Genomic DNA, 20,376 nt, shown 5'->3' on the forward strand with positions numbered 1-20,376 from the left:
ATTGGCTTGAAATGTTGAGTATGTTGTCCCTTTGAGTGTTAGACTCTGGATCTGGACCTCTAGAGGTCCAGAGGGCCTTATCCATTCTGCTTTATGTTGGTTCATGGAGGGAATGAGACTATGTTGCCATTTTAGAAGCCATTTCACCAAGGAAAGCCTTGTGTGCGTTGCATGAATGTCAAGACTGAACCTTTACGTGATTATCGTGTTTGGGAAGGTCAGATCTAGAGGTTAGAGAAGCAGATCTGACCTCAGAAGGTCATTTGAGTGTTGACATGGAAGCAACTCGCCAAGTTCATAAGTGGACTCGACAAGTCGATTCGGGGTTGCCCCGCGATTCGTAACAGGAGTAACCGGTCGAGTGAAGGGATGACTCGACGTGCCAAGTGAGGCTAGAAGGATTCAGAGGACCCGCATGGACTCGCCGAGTCGCCCATGTGCACTCGACGAGTCGGGTCAAAGTTTGACCGTTGACTTCAGTTAACCTTAGGGTTTTGGTCAAGCTGATTCAAGAGAGTTCTGGGAGGGGTAGAATGGTCTCCTAACCATCATTAGAGATGAGATTATGAGAGAGTATTGACTAGGGATGCTATTTTGTTGATAGGAGGAGGCTAGATCGGATATCCGAGCACGGGAGATTATCTGATATCGTACGAGGTGAGTCTTCTCACTATACTGTACCGGGGATGGTACCTATGTGTGACTGGAAGGTCTTGTATGCTATGAGGTGTATGTGTTGTATGCTGTTATGTGATATGTATGTGTTATGTATGTTATAAATGAGAAGGACCGGAAGGTCATTATGATGTGGACCGGAAGGTCATTATGATGTGGACCAGAAGGTCATGATGATATGGACCGAAAGGTTATTATGGGTAGGACCGGAAGGTCTACCAGGGTTGTGGGACAGAAGTCCTCTGAGACACAGTGACCGGAAGGTCTTATAGCCTTGAGTGGCGTATGTGCGTATGTGGTATTTTGGGGAACTCACTAAGCATTTATGCTTACAGTTGTTGTGTTATGTGTTTCAGGTACTAGAGAGGATCGCGGGAAGGCGCTGGCATGATCCGTACACACTCATGGAGTTTATGTCTTGAGATTCTGGGATATGTTTTGTTATGATAACATTGGATACATTATGTTTTGATATTATCTTGTGACTAAAAGTATGTTTTAAAAATGAAAAATTGTTTTGGAAATTTACGTTGTTACAATAGAAAATGGAGACTTCTTGTTGGTTGTTTAGATCATGATGGGGGCAGTTCCTTAATAAGCCCTTATATCTCTCTCATGCCTCATAAAGTGATTCGCCAGCTTGTTGCTCAAATTTTGCTATGGCTTTCTTCAATTTTGCTATCTTTGATGGAGGGAAAAATTGATCAATAAATTCCTCACGCATCTTGGCCCAAGTGGTGATAGATCCTGGAGGAATTGATTTCAACCAATCTTTCACGGCTCCATTGAATGTGACTGGTAGCATACGAAGCAATACGGTGTCACGGTTCACATTAGGAACATTGAAGTAGTCGGCTATGTCATTGACCTCGTCAAGATGCTTGTATGCGTCTTCATGATCCTTCCCGAAGAATGGGATTTCCTTAAGTTGAGCAAGTATGTTGCCCTTAAATTCAAAGGTGGTAGTTGCGGGAATCGTGGGTTGCACGAGTCCTGGGCTGGTGTCGTCATGCATCCTTTTCTTTCAATCACCCATGGGAACTTCATCGATGTTACCCATGGTGTTAGCCAGTTCGCCTTCTATGTCGCTTCCTTCTTCAAATTCACTTTCTTCCTTTTCGGTTTGGTACTCGGTATCTTCCTTCGTGTTGCTGGATTCTCCCACTTTCTTGCCCTTTTTCTTGCTAAAAACAGATTTGAGATTCTTCAACGATGAATTCTTCGATGTTGCGGATTCTCCAACGGTTTTGCTTTTGTTTTTACTTAGAGTAGCTTCCGGGTCTTCAAATGGGGGAATCAAAGGTGAGCCTCTTCCTCTGGTCATAAACGTACTGCAATCAAAATAGAAAACATGCGTAAAAAGAACAAAAATGAACTAAAAATGAAACTGGGAATTCGCCTTGCACTCGTCGAGTAGCTTCGACTGCACTCGGCGAGTTCAAGGTTAAGACATGAAATTTTTTTTTTGTCAAAAATTAAAATATAATAAAACCTAATATTTAATCCTAATAACTAAATTACTAAAGCAGTAACTTTGTGCAACAAAAATCATACACAAAGGATCGATAACACTAGAAATTAGAATTAATTTTTTTGAACCGCTCCCCGGCAACGGCGCCAAAAACTTTATGTGTATATAAATGAACTAGTTTTAGTCCTACTTTTAAGATATAATTTAAACACACAAATGTAGTGGACCTGTCAATTGGTGGTATAGTTGAATAAGCAGGGTATCAAACACAGGGAACGGTAATTAAACTAATCACTAGAATTAACTAAATAAATAATAAAAATAAGGGTTTTCTCTAGTTTTCAAGATTAGAAACTTACACAACTAACTAATATGCTAATAACTAACAGCTAAGCGAGTAAAAACCAACTAAATTCAATGATAAGAATCTTTTTGTTTAGGTTCGATTCATTTACTCCTATGGTTGATTTGATGGCAAGTGCAATGGATTAATTGTTATTGGCTACCGATTAAAGTGATTAGGTTCACATTCGCTATTATAAATCCTTAGAAAACAGATTAATTTAAGAAGTGATCGAGTGATTAAACTAATAAATTTCCTAGTTTATTTATTCGGGTTAAATATGACTTGTAATTAGCTAATCAAATTACTAGTTCAATTAACTTCTTGTTGATGGTTTATCACACAAGCTCGCACATTAATTTACCCATTTTCTAGTTAATCCTAGTTTCACATTCGCTATTCCTAGGAACATAACAATGTTTTCACACAAATCATATAAGCAATTAAGATATGTTCATGCAGCTTAATTACTTGCTAATTAACATAAAATAGTTGTGGTTAATGCATAAGTTTCTTTAACAAGCTTAATAAAACATAATTCACCAATAAACAATTAATCCAACAATAAATCAATCCATAGTTGTAAATTTATCTACCCTAACCAGAAGAAGAAAAGTTTAGCTCATAATCACATCAGATAGTAGCTCACTAACAATGTCTAATAACTCAAACATGGTTCAAATTAAAGATAAAGTAAAGAGTATACTAAATTTTACCTTTAATCTCCTTAAAATTGAAGTGTAAAGTTGTCTTCACGAACTCTAAAACTTCAGCAGCACTTCAATCGCAGAGTAATCCCCAAGGGTTCCAGAGAGAGGTTTTTAATTCGGCAATTTGGCTTCTATTTATAGTCTTCAGAAACCAGGGACTACTCGTGGAGTAGAAAACCGACTCGCCGAGTCCCCTTTAGGAATCCGTATACGGCAAGGACTTTGTGTTTTGCTTCGAGAACATTCGTGGGAACTCGTCGAGTAGACGTTCAGACTCGCCGAGTTCTTCAGAATTTTGGCTCTTTTTCTTCTTTCTTCAATTCCCGAGCTTCCGATTGCATCTCCTGCTTCCTTTCGCTTCAGATCACATTTTTTAAACTGAAAATACAAATTAAACACAATTAAGTACCTTTTGTCCATAAATTGCAATAGATTAGCCAATAAATAATAAAAATCTATACTAAATATATAGCTAATTATGCACATATCAATAACCCACTACCATGTTGACCAATGGCCCATATGTCATCCATATGTCAAACATGGACGCCATAAGCCATTACCATGTGGACCAATCAACCATATGTCATCCATTGACACATTAAGCCACTACCATGTCGACCATGGCCCATATGTCATCCATGGACACAATAAGCCACTACCATGTCGACCAATGGCCCATGTCTCATCCATGGACACCATAACCCACTACCATGTTGACCAATGGCCCATATATCATCCATATGTCAACCATGGACACCATAAGCCATTACCATATGGACCAATCAACCACATGCCATCGATAGACACAATAAGCGACTACCATGTTGACCAATGGCCCATATGTCATCCATGGACACAGTAAGCCACTACCATGTCGACCAATGGCCCATATGTCATCCATGGACACCATAACCCACTACCATGTTGACCAATGGCCCATATGTCATCCATATGTCAACCATGGACACCATACGCCATTACCATGTGGACCAATCAACCATATGTCATCCATGGACGCAATAAGCCACTACCATGTGGACCAATGGCCCATATGTCATCCATGGAGACAATAAGCCACTACCATGTCGACCAATGACCCATATGTCATCCATGGACACCACAACCCACTACCATGTTGAGTAATGGCCTATATGTCATCCATATGTCAACCATGGATGTTGAAACATAGAAGTGACCTCTTAAACTTAATCCAAACCACAACCTCTCTCTTATCCGCAACCAATCTGTCATCAGTTCTCAAGTACCGCAACCGCAGTCATCGTCATCACCACTTGAGTCTTGGTCTTTTATCTGTTTTTATAAATGTACTCTCTTTTATCCAATGTGCCCTGCGTGGCAACTCTTAATACATAGGACTTTTCTAATCTTTGAGACTCTATAAATAGAGTTCTCTTTTCTGAATGAAAAACACCTCTCTTGAATCTCATATCTTATCTTACTTCATTACTCTCTCATCTTCAAATATTCTTATTATTTCACTGATCGTAATCTCCCTTGGAGCAAGTCATTCGTGACTTCATCACTAAGTTTGATCACATTAACTAACTAAGATTGAATGCAATCTTTGTTAAGAATCAACTTAAATGTGTACTTGATATAATATTTGTTGTCATTTATATTTCCTTATATTTGCGCACCTAACTGTCTAACTATCTAACTCTAACTTATTATTATTGTTGAGCTTTATGATCCACTAAGTTAAACTTCATTCCGCATTATTACTTGCGCTAACGTTTTTTCAAGTGTGTTACTCAAGTTTTTCTCTCAACAATTGGTATCAGAGCCATAGTAGTTGCTTTTTAAACAAGAAATCTGATTTTAAAAGGCCCTCTATACCACTGGAGCTCATTTCTTAAAAAAAAACAAAAAAAATTTCAAAAAAAACAAGGAAATATGGCACAAGCATTATCTCTAAATGTTTCTAACAGCGTTGGAGGTTCGAATAGAGCTCCAATACTGGTGGCAAATGAATATCAATATTGGTCAGAAAGGATGGAGAGATATTTACGATGACTTGGAAGAGATGTATTGAGATCTATAGAAGAAGGACCTCATGTCCCTGTTCTTACTCCATTTCAGAACGATGGTACACAAGCTAGACTGGGAGGAGGACAACTAGCCTTGAATCGTCCCACTAAAGACGATCTTGATAAGATGGAAGATGATGTTGTTGCATTTTACGAGATATCTTGTGGAGTAGCTCCTGACAACTTCGACATCATCATAAACTGCAAATCAGCCAAAGAAATTTGGGAGGTACTCAAAAACCTATATGAAGGCTCAGAACAGGCTCAAGATAAGAAGCTTACAACCGTACTCAATGAATTCAACAACTTCAAAGCTCATACTGGTGAAAGCTTAGAAGACTCCTTCAAGAGGTTTAACTTAATTGTCACAAAGCTATCTAATGCGTGCACCATCCGAAGTAACCATGAGACCAATCTCCAGTTTCTCAATGGATTGGGTAGACATTGGACCACAGCCAAAATGATCGTCCAAGGAGATAGAAAAATTCATTCTCTATCTCTGTACAAGCTTTATGGTGAACTGCAAGCACAAGAGTCTACCGTACTCAAAGACTGTGCTGACTTCGGAGGACTAGTCACTCTAGTAGCCCAAGCACCTCACACTCAATCTTACTCTCCCTCATATGACAACTCTCCACGGACATACGAAGCCGACTCAGAATACGATGATGAAGAGGAATTCCAAAAAGCTATTGCTCTAGTTGGCCAACAGTTCAACAGGCTACCACCCTCATCGTTCTGTAAAAATCAGCAGTTTACTAAACCTCCTTTCAACCGCAACTTCAATTCTCAGAATCCTCAATCACGATATCCCAAAAATCCTCACCCGACACCGCAATCTCAATCCAAAGAGGTACCTCAACCTGTCAAGACAAGCGACTCCGGTACCTCCGCAGAAGACAAAACTGATGTTGTAATTTGTCACAAGTGCAACAAGGAAAATCACTTTGCAAAAGATTACAAAGCTAATGTAGTGAAAGACAGAGCATTCTATCTCCGAATGGCTCAAGAACTGGAAGAAAAGGACAAAGCAAGGGCATATGTAGCCCAAGTGAAGAGAGACCATAGAGTATGGTCATCCGGAGATGAGGATGAAGACATCAACAACATCAAGGGAAAAGGTAAAATTTGCATGATGGCCACTGTGGATAAGGATGGGTCAACCATGCTGAAAAAGAATTACTGCTACATGGCTAAGGATAGCACTCTAAGCATCGTTGAACATGTAAAACTCATGATTCAAACTCCTAATTATAGCATGCATCACTGTCAACCACTTATTGACAACCTTAATGACACATGTGTTTCCGTCCATTCATACTATAACAAAGCCTTAGATGAGAAGAACATTGCATCTCAAGAAATGTTCCATGTTAGAGGACGATTAGAAGACAAAAGATTCAAAGTTTCCATGCTAGAAATGGACATAGAATTAGAAAAGGATGAAAAAATGTTATGTGAAACTCAATTAGGCATAACATTAGATCAGAGAGACTTAGCTCAAACTGAAATTGTATGTTTGAATCTTTTAATAGAAAAACTGTTCAATGAAAGTGAAGCTATCGAAAACCTTGTCAACAATGGAACCAAAGATAACACCTATAATTGGGGTTGGTCCAATGGGTATCCTACCGCAAAGGATTCCTCACCCCGGTTTAACAAAGACAGAATTTATGTCCCTCCGGACCGAGAGTTCCAGTTCCCAGTCAATGACAAAACCTTTCCAGAGGACAACAAAACTCATTTTGGTCGACTTTATAACTTGAGTAATAATTGTGTCATTGAGGAAATTCTTCCTGAAGTTTCGGGTCATTCAAGTGATCAAATTCCTATCTTTGGCACAATTTATCCCAACTCTCAGACTTCATCAGTTGCTGATGAAGAAATTATTATAGAACCTGAAGTTCACATGAACTTCCCATCACTGCCTTCATACTGTAATACCACTCACTGCAACTCTGATAAACAGTAAGACCAATTGCCTCTGATCAAATGTCCCACAAACAAAACAACTATGACTTATGCTACGGTAGTTCAATCTTCCTTATCGCGGCCTACAGTTAAGAGTTCAGTGACCATTCAGCCAACTTATCATGAGTTGCCCATAGAAAATTTTGAGTATGGTCAATGCTCCCAGAATCCTGAAACCTCTAGTTCAGAGGAATCAAGTCCTCGTGTTTAAAAGTTTTTTAATGGTTCTAAGAAACCGCAGTTGAGTCTCAATGACTGCGGTTCTTCAAAATCTCTTGCAAAAAAGGCTTTCAAAGAAGAATTTCAAAAACGAAATAAGAGGACGAAAAGGTTTTTCAAAAAACAAAAGGAAAGCCAAAATTTTGAATCCTAAGAGTCCAGAAAAACCATTTTTTGCAAACTATATTTCCAATGTCTCGAAAAATAGGAGACCATGCAAAAAGGAAGTTACAGTCCATCAAACAGTGGCAAAAATCTCTGACAATGTCCAAAAATATGAAAAGTCTTTTCAAAGTAATGGTTTTCAAATCTATTCCTCAGAAGATCCGAAATGGAAGGGTATTTTACCAACTCCAACACTTTTAAAGTCACCTCAAACTTTTAGGAAATCTACACATGCTCACACAAGCTCAAATCGCACTTTTTCAAACTCCAAGAGCACCACTGTCAGATCTCACTCTTCTCCTACTGATCACAAAGTTGTTCCCACACCCTTCAGACCGCTGACCAAGTAGTATGTCAGGGTAAATGACAAAAACTCTTCATGTAAATGTGATTTTCAAAAGAGATCATCTCAAGTCAAATCTCGCACTTCTCAAAAACCTTGTAGGTTTTCCAAATCTCACAACACTTCAAAAGTTCACAAACATCCTGGTTTAGGTCTCAAGATTGACATAAGACCTGTCCCTGCAACCTCGATTCATGCATCTTTGAAAAACCCATCAGTCGCCTCAGGGTCCAAACTCGTTTAGGTGCCCAAACTAACAGTGTATTTTTCTGGCATTGTGCAAGGAGGATCAAGAAGAGGAGTGGTTAATAGATAGTGCCTGCTCCTTGCACATGACTGTAAGGTTAGAATACCTTCGCGATTTAAGGCCTATCAGCAATGGTGGAAATGTCACGGTTGGTAACAATGCAAATGGAATAATCCGAGGCTATGGTGTGCTCACTACAGGGAACTTCTCTATTCAGAAGGTAGCTTACGTAGAAGGTTTTAAACACAATCTCATCAGTGTAGGGCAACTGTGTAAAGCAGGCCACAGAGTTGAATTTGACAATGCGTACTGCTACATAATGACAAGCAATAGAAGCACCTGTTTAATCAAATCCAAGTCTGAAGGGACCATGTATCCCTTGGACGTTTCTCTGATCATTGGGAAACCGCAACTATGCTTTCTATCAAAAGCAATGTTGAAGTCAGCTGGCTATGGCACCGTAAGCTGGCATATCTCAACTTAAGGTATATCAAAAATCTTGTCACCGGAGAACTCGTCCGAGGTTTTCCCATTCTCAAATTCAACAATGACACTCTCTGTTCAGCCTGTCAATGTGGTAAACAATCAAATGTAAGACATCCTATGGTGATCGATTCTTCAATTTCTGAACCACTGGAACTCTTACATATTGATCTCTGCGGTCCATCTACTGTAGTCAGTCTTCGTCATAAAAAATACATACTGGTTATAGTTGATGACTTCACTCATTTCACTTGGCTCTACTTCCTGAGACTCAAATCCGAAACTCTGCAGATGCTAATCAATTTTATCAAAGAAATCGAACTTCAGATCAAATTACCAGTGCGCCGCATCCGAAGTGATAACGGAACCAAGTTCACCAATCATCTTCTAAACAGTTTCTTGATTTCAAAAGGCATCAGTCACAACTTCTCAGCTCCTTGCACACTGCAACAAAATGGTGTAGTAGAGAGAAGAAACCAAACTCTGGTAGAAGCAGCCAGATTTATGCTCAACTTCGCACACCTTCCTCTCTACTTCTGGGCCGAGGCAGTGGCCACAACATGCTTTGTTCAAAACCGAAGCATTGTCTGCAAGCGTCTGAATAAAACTCCATATGAGGGCCTTAACAACCGTAAGCCAAATGTCAGATTCTTTCACATCTTTGGGTGTAGATGTTTTGTGATCAACAACATGGATCATCTAAACAAATTTGCACCAAAGTCGGATGAAGGCATTTTCCTTGGCTACTCTACGAACAAAGTAGCCTATAGGGTTCTCATCAGACACATGCGACTGATAGTTGAAAGCTTCGACGTTAAATTAGATGACTATTACGTCCACACCGCTGCCCCTTCAAGTGAAACCAAAGCAATCCTGGAAAGTGATATCCCAGCCTCATCGGGTCCTCTAAACATCGTTGAAGTAAACTATGATGATCTTTTCGACCCCGTAGACACTGCTCAACTCTCTGAAGTTCTTGTGTCTCCGGAAGCTCAACAACAACATGTCGAAGTGTCTGGTCCTACTCTGTCTGATGATGTGTCACTCAATACTTCCACCTCATTGGTTGAGGGGGAAAGCTCCACTCCGGAGCTAGTGACAACCATCCAGGTTCCAGTACCAGAGGAAACAGCTCCGGTCCCTACCCGCAGAATCACTCTTCCGTCAAATGTCTCCTCAGACTCTGACAATGAAGATATAGAGAACATTGACACAGAAACTGATCCAAGGGTTATCACTATCTCACAAGTCCAGGGGGAACTCTCTCAGGTTCAAGGGAAATTCCCATCCGCAATCCAGGGGGAACCTCTATCATTTTCTCAAGAAAATTCTAATCCCACTTTCCCAAATCAAGACAATTCTGCGGGCTGCTCACAAGTCTAGGGGGAACTGCCGCCTTCTGCCACAGAGTCTTCAGATATTGAAGACATTCCATCCACCACAGCTGCTGATCACCTTCAACCTCATCTACAAGTATGGACGAAGGACCACCTACCGGGTCAAATCATCAGCAACCCGTTCGCAGGCATTCAAACTCGATCCTCAAAATATTTATCTGATCATTGTCACTATGCAGCATTTATGTCTTCGGTCGAGCCCAGAACCATCACAAAAGCATTAATGGAGCCTGATTGGATAACAGCAATGCAAGAGAAACTGGAAGAGTTTAAAAGAAACAAAGTGTGGCAACTCGTTCCGAAGCCAAAAGGTCACACTATTGTTGGTACCAGATGGGTGTACATGAAGAAATTGGATGAATCTGGTGCGGTTGTCCGAAACAAAGCGAGACTAGTTGCTATGGGGTATAGTCAACTTGAAGGTGTTGATTATGATGAAACATACGCACCAGTAGCCAGGATGGAGGCCATACGCATATTCTTAGCGTATGCTGCTCACAAGAATATCAAGGTACATCAAATGGATGTAAAGAGTGCCTTCCTGAATGGTGAATTGTAAGAGGAGGTTTATCTTCAGCAACCTCCGGGCTTCGAATGTCCTGATTTCCCAGATCACTGTTATAAGCTTGAGAAAGTAGTCTATGGTCTGAAGCAAGTGCCAAGAGCGTGGTACGAGACTCTCTCTGAAATTCTTGTCTCATCTAGGTACAAAAGAGGAGTGATTGATCCCACATTAATTAGAAAGGCAAATGGTAATCACCTTATGCTTGTACAAATATATATGGATGATATCATCTTCGGATCAACTGATCAGGCGATGGTGGATGACTTTGCAAAGCTCTTGACCAACAAGTTCCAAATGAGCATGAATAGAGAGATTAATTTCTTTCTAGGACTTCAAGTGAAACAAGTCCCTCAAGGGATATTCATCCATCAATAGAAATACACCTCTGAACTGCTGAAGAAATACTCAATGGACAACTGTTCCTCTGCCAATGTTCCTATGGCCTTCGTATATAAGATTTCTACTGATCCTTCAGGAGAATCAGTAGACCATAAAACTTATAGAGGACTGATTGGCTCTCTGATGTACCTCACTGCAAGCCGACCATACATTGTCTTTGCAACAGGTGTATGCGTAAGATACCAAGCCGATCCGAAAGTATCTCACATGACCGCAGTTAAGAAAATTCTCAGATACTTAAAGGACAGCAAGGATTTAGGCCTCTGGCATCCCGCAGGGGATGACTTCAGCCTACAGGCCTTCACCGATGCGGATCATGCTGGATGTAGAGTGGATAGAAAAAGCACTTCCGGTGGCTGTCAATTTCTTGGCGGAAGACTCGTCAGCTGGTCGTCAAGGAAACAAAATTGTGTCTCCTTATCTACCGCAAAAGCTGAATATGTGGCCGCAGCCAGCTGTTGCTCAAAAGTCTTGTGGATGAAAACACAACTTATGGACTACGGATACAGGATGTTGTGGATACCGATATATTGTGACTCAGAGAGTGCGATAGCAATTTCCCACAATCCATTTCATCACTCCAAGACGAAGTACATTGAATTACGGTATCATTTCATTAAAGACCACATTCTAAAAGGTAATATTGAATTGATTTTTCTTAACACACATGAAGAGATTGCTGATGTTTTCACAAAAGCTCTTGAATCTACAAAACTCGACAGTTTCTTACAAATGTTAGGAATGATGAATCCGGACCCTCGGTTCTTTTTGAATTGATAGGTACTGCAGACCATCTCTGGTCCCCATTGCGGTCCTAACAAAATATATCTATCATACATGGTGTCAGTATACTTGGTGTACCGCAACCATATATCATACCTATATTTTTGTGGTCCTTATTGTTTGTTATTTCTGATCTTGCTCAAAGTGTTTATCTCAGTTCGTTCTACCACAGCCAGAGAACCGTTCACCGCAATGGAGTCTTAATCCGCAATGAAGTCTTAATCCGCAATGAAGTCTCAAACCGCAATAGAGTCTTAATCCGCAATGAAGTCTCAAACCGCAATCACATTGAATGACCTCTCAACTACTTCATAAATTCTTGAAACATTGTGTGCTATTTAATGATCCTTCATTAAATATGAAAACCATTCTCAAAAAATATTCGTTGTGTAGCATATGATCGTTTCAGTTCTTCCTTTCAAATAAACCTTTTGTCAGACCTATTTTAGGTGTGATGCCAAAACAAAATAATTTCAATAAAAGAAATCTTTTTAGGAAATCTTTTCCTTAAACTGTCTTTTCCTCTTTACCCCAAGATTTCAAATCCGTTACAACTTCCACCTTTATTCAACGGACTATCGCCCCTCACCACACGTTCTTCAGACATGGGGTATTGGGCCTGACACTTCATTAAATGCTTTTTTTGGAAAATCAAAAACCTTAAATCTTTTCTTTTTTAAATCATTTTTATTGTAGCTGAAATTAAAAACCTCAAGGGTTTTTATCGTTTTTTAAATCATTTTTTGGAAAATCAAAAACCTCAAGGCTTTTTATCTGTAACCGCTTCATACAAGGTAAAAACAATAAACTTTGAAAGTCGCCACTATAAAACCCTCTTTTCTTTCTAAGAAAGTTTTTACGCTTTCTGATTTCTCTAAGGCAAACTTCATCTTCTTCACCCTCTTGCAATCCAAATTTTTCTGCAAGTTCTCAAATCTCTTCTCAAAAATCGTGAAATTTGGCATTCCAAGAAACAATCGAAGACCTCAGCATCTGTTCAACCAACTGGTTTCGACTCTGCTGCAAGGAGCCAATCGCCTTCAATTGCATCTAGCAATTTTAGGGCAATCTTCGATGATCAAGCTTTCTATAATGATTCAATCCGTATCATGATCAAGTTCATCTCCAATCATCCATTTTTTGGACCTTTCGACTCATTCACTGATATGGTTCCCATCTCAACTGTGTTCAAATGTGTTTTCTCCGTGTACTGACCACTCAATAATCTTCAAGAAGTTCATCTGAACTTGGTGAATGATTCATTGGTCATTTTGACCAAAGACAAGTTTCTCACTGCAATCAATCTTTTGGTGCATCAATCAACCAAGTTTTTCTCACCAAGTGTATCAGACATTCTCTCCTCACTGTACCATATGGGATACCAAAAGAAGCTCAAGGGCATAGGTGAATTCAAGAAGAACCAGTTGCCAGTGGTATGGCAGTTTGTGTGCCACTTTGTGATCCGCAGCCTGTCAGGAAGAACCAGAGGCACAGACAACATGAGCCTCAAATTACTGGAATTGGTATGGAGCATTTTCACAGGCCATGATGTCAACTACGGCCAAATCTTATGGGATTATTTCCTTCATTACATCCCTAAGAAAAGTCCAAGAGAAAACCCCACAGAGCTCACATTTGCAAGATTTTGGGCTCTCTGCATTTCAGATCTTCATTCCGACGCCAAGATCAGTATGGGCAACGATGTCAACTTCTTTATCTCACGTGATCTCAAAAGCTACGCACCCTCTAAAGATCAATCTATCTTTAGACCAATCAGACGTTTACCCATTCATATCCTGACTACTGTTGGACTTGAAACCAAAGAAGTCACGGATCATATTGAGGCTACGGAAGGTATTGACCCATACCTTTCTACCCCGCCTCTACCCAGTCAGAACATACTAGCCTCAACCGCACCCACCAATCCTGAACATACCGTAGCCCCATCCTCTAGCCCTCAATCTCTAGCCAAAAAACTTAAGCGTTTGGTTTCATCCAAGCAAGGAACCCAGAGGAAGTCCAAGACAACAGGTACTCCCTCTAAGAGTTCAGCACTGAAGCAGGCTGAACCCTCCCAGAAAAGAAAAATAAGTCATATAGTGTCTTCAGATGACGAGTCCCAATCTCATCGCTCTCCTACTGACTCTGATGATGACACCGTACCAATCGCTATTCTCAAGAAAAGAAAAACAAATCCCTCTAGCCAAATGCGTGACCGGACAGATACTGCAGTCTCTCAAAAGGCTCTGCTAGTCCTTGGGGCTCCCGCAGGCCCATTCGCTACAACCTTCTCCGGCTTCTCTGGCACAATAAGTGTGCATGACTCATCTTCTCATGGATACTCACTACCAGTTTAATCCCAAGAGGATTTAACTGGTTCCCACCCTAAGGAGTTGTGCTCCATCCTTTTGTCTGTCACCCAAACACTTGATACACCTACCCAACTGCAGGGTAATTCTTCAGCCCATGCCAGAACGGAGCCGTCACCAAACTTGACCACGGGTCAAGGAGACCAAGGAAGCTCCGGAAATCCTACTTTGCTTACATCTAATACAGGTGGTTCAGGCACAGTGAGCACCAATGTGTTGGGATCTGTGAACCCTTGGGGAAGCCCCTGTGCATAATCAAGGAATTGACGGATATAACTCTGATGACTCTTGGATTCGGTATAAACCAACTACCAAATCCGAAGTCAAAAAGTATGAAGATTTTCGAAGGGCATTATAAGCACGCAAAGATCAACAAACCAAGTAGCAACAGCAGAAAGAGCAGGAAGTTCAATCAGTGGCAAAATATTGGGCAGATGCAATCAACAACTCCAACACCATAACCAACATCATCAAAATTTAAGACTGGATGACTGCAATGGCTGAGACCATCCGTAAAGCTCAGTACCTACCAGATGGTGCAGGTTCATCAAAGCCCCCTCCAACCACTGCTGCTAATGACTCTCAAGATGACGGAACCGCAATCGAAGTTAGTTTCGGGCCTATTTTTGGCTTTGACGACTTTGACATGAATGAGGACAATCAACCTGAACGATCAGATGAGGTGATGATGATCTTCGATGAAGAAGAAGAGTCGAGCGGATCTTAGCATTCTACTTCAAAGCTGAAGGAGAAGAAGAAGAAAAAGAAGTCAGCCATCTCCAGAAAAGAATTCTTGAGTTTGCAAGATAAAGTTGATCAGATCCTAGCTCCTATTAAATCTACTCAACCGCAACAAGATGATTTGCCTGGACCGCAGTCTCTCATTAACCGCATTGAACGACTTAAAACCAGAGAATGTCTTGCTGCAGAAAGAATCACTCTTAAAGTTGAAATGGGTATTCGAGCCCTAGATACTAACCGCAAAGCTGATCATCAGCAATTTTTAGCAACTGCAGAGCGCCTCATCTCTGAAGTATCCGCAATCAAGACACAACTTCAAGAGATCATTGTGGATCAATCCACTCAATCGAAGAAGCTTGTGGATGAAACTCATAATGCATATGACTCTACCATTTCAGTTCTGCAGTCCACTATCAACAACCTACATCGTTCTTTGACATCCAACTTTCATGGTCCGGAAATCTTGCGTCTCACCAAGGAGATCCACAAATTGATTTTCAACACCGCAATCCCAAACAACCAACAACTTACTGATGAAGTAAAGGCTCAATTTGCTAATGTTTGTTGAAAGATTGATGGTCTGAAGCAATGGCTTGAGGAGGAACCCGATGCTCCTTCCTCAAGAGGGGGAAGTGAAGACCGTGGAGCAGACCACATTTCACCTGAACAATCACATTTGCACCAACATTTACAGACGCCCATCCATCTTGGTCAGCATCCAATCCTTTCAACAGTTATCACTCCACACAAGGTTCCTGAAGGGTTTTGAGCATTCTAACACTCCTATAGTGTACATGCAACCCTAGAAACCTTGGATCTATGTTTTCTCTAATACACATGCAAATTTGATTTTTCCAAGGTTTACTTCCTAACTAGCATAGCATGGGGAACATGTAACATAAACCTAGTAGAAGACCATACCTTTCTTGTTGCTTGAATTCCTTGATGACTTTGTGAGCCTAGTACCCCAAATGTGATGCCTTCAAATGCTTCACACAATACCACGACACTTAGAATAACTTGAGAGAAGCTTGCTTACACTTAAAATTGGTTTTGCCCTCTTGTATTGTTCTAGTAGCCGATTTTGCAAGCTATGAGGCTCCTTTTATAGTGTGTCACAGTTAGGGTTTACACATGTATGTCTTAATTGTCATGACTCTTCATTTCTAATGATCAATGGGTTTGTAACCCCCATGGACTATCCATGGAGCTCCTTATGGGTTATAAACCATGGATCATATCCCACTATAAAAGAATGAGTGATTTACATAATCAACCCCATATATTTATTACTCTCAACTTGATCACCAAATTAATTCTAAACTAATTCTTGATCAATACTAATTAAATAATATTATTAATATATTAGAACTTATAATATATTAATAATCTCTAAGTGTCCTTTTTCTCTCATTATAGTCTACCTATGTGTTGCAATGCCATGCAACCCAAATGGACCATGCCGAGTCGGGTCAAGTACATACCAAATATAGTTATGGACTTAGACACTATATCCAATAGTCTCCCAGTTGGATAAGTCTAATAACTATGTTTGTAGATATGACTTCAGGAGCCGACTGGCAATCGTAGCTCTTTCAAAGTCTCTCGGAACTGAGATGATAATGATACGCCATTTAAGATAAGTGATTATATAATCCTCTGCTCTCAAGATATCAGCCGGACAAACACATGGAACATGGTCTTACTTATTGTCCAACATTTTTTTCTCGATCTCTGATTTGTTTCGACATAGAACTAAATTGAACACATCAATTAGGTTCTGACCGGGCCCGGTACATAAGCCAAAACCAAATCATCGAGGGGCCCAAATATCGCTTCTATTTCTAGAAGGAACAGATAAACTTCGACTCATATGCTTGTACTGACTATTTGTTGAGTTATCCACAAAAGCACGTTTTATAACATCGAGTTACCAATGCGTTTTCGTACAATCAATGGATAACCAAGTCATAGTCAACAACTCATATCTCTAGGTTTGAAGATTTATATGATATTACCGTCTCACGATCACTCGAGTTAAATTCCATGAAGTGATGCAAGTGAGCATGGGTTGAATCCAATACTCAGACGTTATGAGTACTCATGAATGTTGCAGCAACCATTGTTATGTCTCATGCACTTTAGACAAATCATACAATCCAAATTCATGACAGTCTTAAATCAATACCTACTTCCAAAGTATGACTGACTGTGGAGAGTTCGAATAATAACATAATTATTCAGGAAGTCAAAACATGCAAAAATTGAAACAATAGTAAACGATTAACACAAGATAGTAACACTTTACTCATAAATAAATAACAACTTTTATTTAATCATCAAATGTCAATTACATTTTACAAGTTTCAAGCTATCTAGTTATTAAAACTAGTATCATCCTTCAGCCCAATATGCCTTGCATGCTGTAAATTCTTAACCCTAGTCAGTCCCTTCGTGAGGGGATCTGTTGGGTTCTCATCTGATGATACCCTCTTAGCCACGAGGAGTCCTTCTTCTATACGATGTCTAATGAAATGGTACTTTCTGTCAATGTGTCAGGATCTTCCGTGATCCCTTGGTTCCTTAGCCAAGGCAACCACACTTTCGCTGTCACAGAAAATTTCCATTGGCTCTTTTATAGCTGGTACAACTCCAAGGTCTCCAATGAAGTTCTTTAGCCATATTGCCTCCTTTGCTGCCTCGCACGCTGCTATATACTTTGATTCGCAAGTTGAATCAGCTACTGTCTCCTGCTTGGAACTTTTCCAAGTAATTGCTCCTCCATTTAGGATAAAGACCCAGCCTGACTGAGAGCGGAAATTATCCCTATCAGTCTGAAAGCTAGCATCGTTGTATCCTACCACTCTCAAGTCATCACTGCCACCAAGTGTAAGGACCCAGTCCTTAGTCCTTCGCAGATACTTGAGAATGTTCTTTACCGCAGTCTAGTGAGCCTTGCCAGGGTTCCCTTGATATCTACTGACCATGCTCAAACCAAAGGCCACATCTGGGCGAGTACAAGTCATAGCATACATGATCTAGCCCACAACGGAAGCATATGGTATATGACTCATCTCAGCTATCTCAGCCTCTGTACTCGGACTCTGAGTCTTACTCAGCTTGGCATTACTCTGGATAGGTAACACCTTATCCAAGTAGGTACTTTGACTAAGTCCAATTAGTCTCTTACTCCTGTCTCTCAATATCCTTATCCCTAGGATATAGGCAGCTTCCCCAAGGTCCTTCATAGCGAAATACTTCGTATGAGGAGATTAAGCCAGGACTTAATCTCCTGCAAGGTTGGGATGTCATTTCGTATGAGTATTATGTCATCCACATACAACACCAAGAAGCTAACTATACTCCCACTACCCTAACATATACACATGACTCATCCTCACTCCTTGAAAAAACAAACTCCTTGACTTTCTCATCGAAGCAAAGATTCCATCTGTGAGGTGCTCGTTTTAATCCATAAATGGATTTCTCAAGCTTACACACTCTATTAGGGTACTTTGCATTGACAAAACCCTTAGGCTGAGCCATGTAAACATCCTCAACCAACTTTCCATTAAGGAAAGCGGTTTTGACATCTATTTGCCATATTTCATAATCATGAAATGCAGCAATGGCTAGCATAACCCTAATGGACTTACACTTTGCCACTGGTGAAAAGGTATCATCATAATCAACTCCCGGAGTTTGAGAAAAGCCCTTTGCAACCAGTCATGCCTTATAAGTGTGTACATTACCATCCATGTCGGTCTTCTTCTTGACGATCCATTTGCACCCAAATGTCTTACGACCTGGTACATTGTCAACCAAGTTCCAAACTTGATTGTCATACATGGATTGTATCTCGCTGTCCACAGCCTCTTTCCATTTAGCAGCCTCAGGGCCTGCCATGGCTTCCGTGTAGCTGTTAGGTTCATCTAGACTTACTAGTGTACTATCACTAATAAGCGTATCACCTTCCGCAGTAATATGGAAACCATAGTAATGCTCAGGTGCATTCCTAACTCTTGTGGGAATGCCTCAAAGGTATGGGTTCATCTTCCGGATCAACAGGAGTTTCCTCTTCAGGTTGGGCGATAGTGTTTGAGGTTCCTTCACCGCTTGACTCTTGAAGCTCTTCAAGGTCAATTTTCCTCCCAATGTCTCCTTGTTTTATAAATTCTCTCTCATGAAAGACTCCTCTCCTTGCCACAAAGACCACATTCTCACTGGGTCTATAGAAGAGGTAACCAAAGGATTTTTGTGGGTAGCCGATGAAAATACATCTCTCGCTTCGAGGTTCGAGATTGTCGTGAGACTCGCGCCTCACGAAAGCCTCGCAACCCCAAATCTTTATGTGGTCCAAGTTGGGAACTTTCCCAGTCCACATCTCATGAGGTATTTTGGCAACATTCTTTGTAGGGACTAGATTAAGGATATGGGTGGCAGTCTCTAAGGCATACCCCCAGAATGAGATTGGTAGCGAAGCTCGACTCATCATGGAACGAACCATGTCCAACAAGGTTTGATTGCGCCTCTCAGCTACACCATTCAACTGTGGTGTTATAGGAGGTGTTAATTGTGAGACAATCCCACATTCCTTAAGATAGTCAAGGAAATCAATGCTAAGATACTCTCCTCCCTGATCGGATCGGAGCATCTTGATGTTCCTGCCCAATTGATTCTCAACTTCTTGTTTAAACTATTTGAACTTTTCAAAGGTTTCTGACTTATGCTTGATTAAGTGGATATATCCATATCTGTTGTAATCATCAGTAAAAGTCGCATAATAGCGATTAGCATCCCTTGTGGCAGTTTTGAAGGTTCCACACACATTTGTGTGTATGAGGTCCAACAAACCTTCACCCCTCTCACAAGTTCCAGTGAAGGGTGACTTTCTCATTTTTCCAAGTAAACAAGACTCGCAACTATCATCCGATTTTAGGTCAAATGATTCCAAAACTCCAGACTTTTGGATTTGGCCTATGCGCTTCTTGTTGACATGTCGAAGACGACAATGCCACAAGGATGATTTATCCAAGCTATTTGATGAATCAATATACAACACACTATTTCCTAGATTGTCTACAACATTCACGGCTTCATAAACACCATCACAAGGTAATGCTTTAAAGTAAAATACATCATTGTAATAAACATTAATAGCACCATTATTATTATCAAAAGAGAATGTAAACCCTTGTTTGTACAAGCCATGAAAGGAAATAATATTTCTCGCCATTTCTGACGAGTAACAACATTTATTCAAATCTAACATTAACCCATTATTAAGAAAAAAAGAATAAACTCCTATCTTGGTAACAGGTAATGCTTTCCTATTGCCCATGACTAAGTTTATCTTCCCGTGCTCCACTTGCTCACATCTTCTTAGACCCTGCAAATCAGTACAAATGTGAATACCACAACTTGTATCAAGTACCTAAGAATTA

The 20,376-nt window shown here is 40.4% G+C and overlaps 1 non-coding gene across 1 annotated transcript; it reads left to right on the forward strand.

Moving 5' to 3' along the window:
* The first annotated feature begins 1,244 nt into the window (after positions 1–1,244).
* LOC145167951 (small nucleolar RNA R71) lies at positions 1,245–1,351 on the forward strand. Its single transcript, XR_013741550.1, has one exon. It is a non-coding gene; the product is annotated as a small nucleolar RNA R71 (small nucleolar RNA).
* The last annotated feature ends 19,025 nt before the right edge of the window (positions 1,352–20,376 follow it).

This window comes from Lactuca virosa, chromosome 3, assembly GCF_052849685.1.
Source record: "Lactuca virosa cultivar CGN04683 chromosome 3, Lactuca_virosa_CGN04683_v6, whole genome shotgun sequence".
In the NCBI taxonomy this organism is placed as follows: domain Eukaryota; kingdom Viridiplantae; phylum Streptophyta; class Magnoliopsida; order Asterales; family Asteraceae; genus Lactuca; species Lactuca virosa.